Here is a 5743-nt window from a genome sequence, read left to right as displayed (position 1 = left end):
GCAGAGCTGAGTTTAAGTCAGCAGGAGATAAAGGAGCCCGGCAGGAAGCACACCGAGTGCTGCAGGCTGAACAAGTCAGGTTCCAGCCTCATGGCCAGAAACCAGCCTGAACTTCAGTGAAACTAAATGTGCAAGCTTGCTGGGATTATCCACTACACTGCCATAAATCTACAGCTGGCTTGCTAGGATTAATCAGCATAGCTCTGAGCTCTGTCCATTCACTCTGTCTACCAGTGAGAGCAGAGACATGCCCTGAGGTGGACATTATTTTTTATTTTCTGTTCTTTCTTTCTTGATTATTGTTCTTATTTTTATGAGTGAGAACACTTTCTACTTTGCTGTTGTTCTGTTTTATTCTTTTTTCCTCCCATAAGTTGAATTCAGGACTTCATGATTGCCATGTAGACCCTGCATTGATGAGCTATATCTCCAGGCCCCCTTTATTTCTGTTTTTATTTCTTCTTTCTCTCTTTCCTTTTTGTCTTCTTTATCAGTTTCCCAAAGTTTCTTGTAATCTTCCTTTGTCCTTCAGCCTTGCTTCCAATCTCTTTCTCTTCTATTTCTTTATTTTTTCCCCTTAACTCCTTTTAAATTTCCTCCCCTGAAGGTAAAATCACCATATAGAAGGTATATTTACTGTATACAATTATCTGGGGCTTTTACTATTTTTTAAGATTTTTTTCTGGTTTGTTTTAGATTTTGTTGTATAACCATGAATCTAGTTCATATGTTCAAACGTGGCGAGTTAATAGTTACCAAGTTTGTCATTTTATAGGCTGCATTTGATGCTATTCTTATTACTGATTGTACTATTTTAGTCAAGGTAACATAAATGTTCTAATAAGTTGTATGCTAAGAATGAGATTGCCTGAGGGTCATAAACAATACTATAGGCCAGTGACAACCAGAATCTATGCCAAATGGGCAGCAACTTCTCATCTCCAATAAATTTAGAGGTAGGATCTTGTAACAGACTCAAAACCCCAAATCCAGCTACACCTGTAAGACATCTGTGAGAAGTAGTCCAGCCTCATGGCCGGAAACCAGCCTGAACTTCAGTGGAATTAAATATGCAAGCTTTCTAGGATTATCCACTACACTGCCATAAATCTACCAGTGGATCACAGGAGGAACCAAAAGTGATGGCACATGGCTGTAAATCTAGCACTTGGGAAGCTGGGGCAGGAGGATCACCACAAGTTCAAGGTTAATCTGGGCTACCTTCTGAATACTAGCAGTATACCTACCTGCTACAAGTAAGTAATTATGTTTACAAACATAAACCAGGAATTAAAAAAAGAGAGAGAGAAAGAAAGAAAATGAGATGACATGGAAGAAAGATGCAATCCCAGGCATCCAGCTCACCAAAAACAAACCCATGAGACAATGAGGTGGAACCATTTGAAAGTCACCCACCTGGACTCCCTGAAGTGGTGACAGTAGAAAGTAACAAAGAAAATGAATAAAGCTCTAGAAAAAAAATCAAATCTGCCATAATTTCTCAGATGACTACAGAAATGATGACCACAATGAAGGATATGGTTAGTAAATCCAGATCAGATACAGATTTTAAAAATGGAGGAGCTTAAGAAAATGATGGAAACCATGAATGCCCAGTATAGGAAAGAAATGAAATCCATGAAAGAGTCAAGTATCCATGGGATTAAAAATTCCACCGAAAGTGTACACAGCAGAATGAGCCAACATGAGGACAGAATATTGGATATAGAAGTCAGGATTGCAGTTAGCAATCATGAATAGAAAGATTACTTAAAAATAGCAAATGAAAAATCAATCCAAAAGCTGCTAGATGACATCAAGAAGAATAACATAACATCTATCTGAGTCAATGAAAAAGCAGGAGATAATGCAAATGACATTAAAAAAAAAACCTATTGACAGAAATGATGGCAGAAAACTTCACAAGTATTAAAAAAGAATTTGATATACAGGTAAGTGCAGCATACAGACCTCCAATTAGTCATGATAAAAAAGTCTACATCCAGGCATATAAGAGTCTAAATTCCAGAAATTTAACACAAGAACAGAATATTAAAAGCTGTCGGAAGGGGCTGGGGAGATGGCTCAGTAGAATGAGTGCTTCCCCAGCAAGCACAAGGGCCTGAGTTCGATCCCCAGTTCTGCCAAAAAATAAAAAATAATAAAAAAAATAAAAGCTGTTAGAGAAAAGAAACAAATCACCTATAAAGAAAAGCTCATCAGAATCACAGCAGTCTTATCAATATAAACTCTCAAGTCTAAGGAGAAGTTGGTGTGAAGTATTTTGAGCCCTAAAAGAAAACAAGATCCAGCCTAGATGGATGTACTTGGCAAAACTATCTCTCAAAATTGATAGAGAGAGGCTGGGGAGATGGCTCAGTAGAATAAGCACTTGCCTAGCAGGCATAAGGGCCTGAGTTCAACCCCTGGTTCCACAAAAAAAAAAATGATAGAGAAATAAGATATTTCCATGATAAAGACCACTGAGGAGATTAATGACCATATAATCAGCACTCAATAATGTTTTTAAGGACATTCTAGAAAGACATACTGAGGACTATAACTCCATGAATGCTGTCTCAGTTTTTACCATTATTGGTACAAAATACTGACACCCAAAATTAAGAAAGGAAAGGTTTATTTAGTTCACAGTTAGTGGAGTTTTCTGTCCATACTCCTTTGGGTCTAGGCAGATGGCAGCAGTTCATGGTAGGAGAAAAGAATGAAAAGCAGAGGAGGAGTGACTGCAGCATCTATTCAGCCTGAATCCATAAGGCAAGGTAAGTAATTGAACACAGCAGGGAAAAGGGAACTAAAAACAGAAAAATAATATGACAAGGATCAATCAATACACATCAGTAATAACTATCAATGTAAATGGTCTCAATTCACCAATCAAAAGAAACAAGCTAGCAGAACGGATCAAGATGTAAGATCCAACAATATGCTGCATACAAGAAATATACTTAATTAAACAATAAATTCATAGGTCCAGCAAGATAGCTCAGCAGACTAAGCAGCAGCTTTGGCAAGCACAGGGACCAAGGCCTGATTCCCTTGTCCCGTACGCTGCACTGGCTCCAATCCCCAGGTGCTGAGCCAGCAAATTAGTCTGGGCCTGCTGGCACATGCCTGTAATCCCAGTGCTGGAGAGGCTGAAAACAGAGGATCACTACAAATCTGAGCTGCATACACTACAAGTCTGAGACCCTGTACCAAACACACAAATAAAATAAACAATAAATAAATAAACTCATAGACAGAAAGCCAAAGGGTGGAAAACAATACCCCATTCAAGAGAAACGTGGAAAAAAAAATAGATGTGGTTATTCTATTTGCAGACAAAGTGGTTTTCAAGCCAAAACTTATTAAAAGAGACAAAGGTCACTACATCTTCATGAAAGTAACAATCCAAGGGGAAGAGATAATAATCATAAATATATATGCACAAAATACAAGCACACCCAACTATATATATTATATAAGATGTAAAATATATATTGTTTATATAAGATAAACATTAATGGACATGAAAAATCAAAGAAGCACTAACACAGTAATAATGGGGGATCTCAATACTCCACTGTCACAAACAAGCAGATCAACTAAACAACAATAACAAAAAAACCCACAAAGAAATATCAGAACTGAACCAAACTTTTGAACACATTGACTTAGTAGATGTCTACAGAGACTTAGTAGATGTCTACCCCACAATATCAGAATTCACATTTTCTCAGCTGCACATGGGGTGTTCTCCACAACAGACAGCACGCTAGCTCATAGAAGCTCATACTAGCTTAAGTAAATGCACAGGAATTGAAATTATCCCATGCATATTATTAGATCATTGTGCAATGAAATTGGAAATCAATGGCAAAAGAAACCACAAAAACTTCACAAACACAAGGAAATGAAATAACATTTTCCTGAATAACCAATGGATCACAGACAAAATTAAAAATGAAATTAAACAATTTCTACAATTAAATGATAATGGCAATACAACATATGGGAACTTGTGGGATGCAATTATAGTGGTCCTATGAGGGACTTTTATAGCAGTGAATTCTCGTATCATAAAAACAGAGTGAGCTCAAATAAACAACCTAATGTTGAACTTAAAGCTTCTAGAAAAAGATCAAGTCAAGCCCAAAGCTTATAAAAAGGGAAGAAATTATAAAGATTAGAGAAAAAAATTAATACATTAATGACTAAGAAAGCTTATAAAAAGGAGGAAATTATATAGATCAGAACAGAAATGGAGACTAAGAAAAAAATACAAAGAATCAAAGAGTTGAAGTTAGTTCTTTGAAAGATTAAATAAAACTGGCAAACTTAATGGACATTATATAAAAATGAAAGAAAAGACTCAAATCCATGCAATTAAGAATTAAAAAGGTGAAATTAGGGGCTGGAGAGATGGCTCAGTGGTCTAAAGCGCCTACTTGGAACAAGCTTGGCAAAGCACAGGGACGGCGGTTCGATCCCCCAGCACCACATGCCAGCCAGCCCCGCCCCCTGGTGGGCTGAGCTGGACACACACACACACACACACACACACACACACTAAATAAATGTTAAAAAAAAAGGTGAAATTACAACAAATCCTACAGAAATCCAAAAGATCATTAATGCCTACTTTAAGAACCTGTATTCTATTTTTTAAAAAATATATTTAGTACAAGGACTATAGGGTCTCACTATGTAGATCAAACTTGTAGTGATCCTCCTGTTTGCAGCTTCCCAAGAGCTGGGATTACAGGTGCGTGCCACCATGCCTAGTCTCAATCTCTATCTCAGTGAGCCCCAGGGGTGGGGCTGGTATGGCAGGGCTGGGGATGGAACCCCTGGTCCCTGCATCTGCCTAAGCAGGCACTTTAATCCTCTGAGCTATTTGGCTGGCCCAAGAACCTGTATTCTAATAAAGGAAAACACAGAAGAAATAGACAAATTCCTAGAAACATATGAATTCTCAAAGCTGAATCAAGAAGATACAAAAATTCTAAATAAACCAGTATCAGTCAGTGAAGTTGAATATGTAATTAAAAGCCTACCAACAAAGTAAAGCCCAACTCCTGATGGCTTCACTTCTGAATTCTATAAGAAATTTTGTTTTTTTTTTCATCATCAATATTTATTGAGCATTTACAGTGTACTAGGCACAATAGAACATACAGAAAACATTGTCCCTGCTCATGAGGAGCTTACATTCTAAAAGGAAAAAAAAATACACCTCTTTTAAAATGGCAATTATGTTTGGTGTTTTCTGTAAAGAACTGAGGAAGTATTCTGCAGGGTGAGCTTTGGGTATAACTTAGCCCCATCATTATTTAGAGAAGAGAGAAAGAGAAAAGGATTTTAAAAGCAGACAACAACAGACTGTTCGGGATAGGATGGGGTACAGGGAGATAAACACGCTTTTCTCAGCTAAGGAGAGACATGCCGCAGTGAAGAGGATGGAGGAAGCAGTTCGTGGGATGCAAGCAGAGGAAGCAGGTATCTTAGACATCGAGTGGAGCCAGAAAGATCATGCGGTCTTTTCCCAAGCACGTGGCCACCAAATAGGAATGGCTGGTGACAAGACAGAAGGCTAAAAAAGGTCATCTTGTGTACCTGACAAAGAATAAAGGATCAAAATTGAAGGCAAGCTATAAAGAGTATCAAGAAATTCTTAAAAACCAAAAGTAATCTGGAAGCACAAAACTTACAGTTAATGCTACCCAATGTCATGATGGGCCAA

This window comes from Octodon degus, unplaced genomic scaffold (genome assembly GCF_000260255.1).
Source record: "Octodon degus isolate 3935 unplaced genomic scaffold, OctDeg1.0 scaffold00021, whole genome shotgun sequence".
Taxonomy (NCBI): Eukaryota; Metazoa; Chordata; class Mammalia; order Rodentia; family Octodontidae; genus Octodon; species Octodon degus.
The sequence above is the reverse complement of the archived record's forward strand: the minus strand, read 5'-3'. Positions refer to the sequence as shown.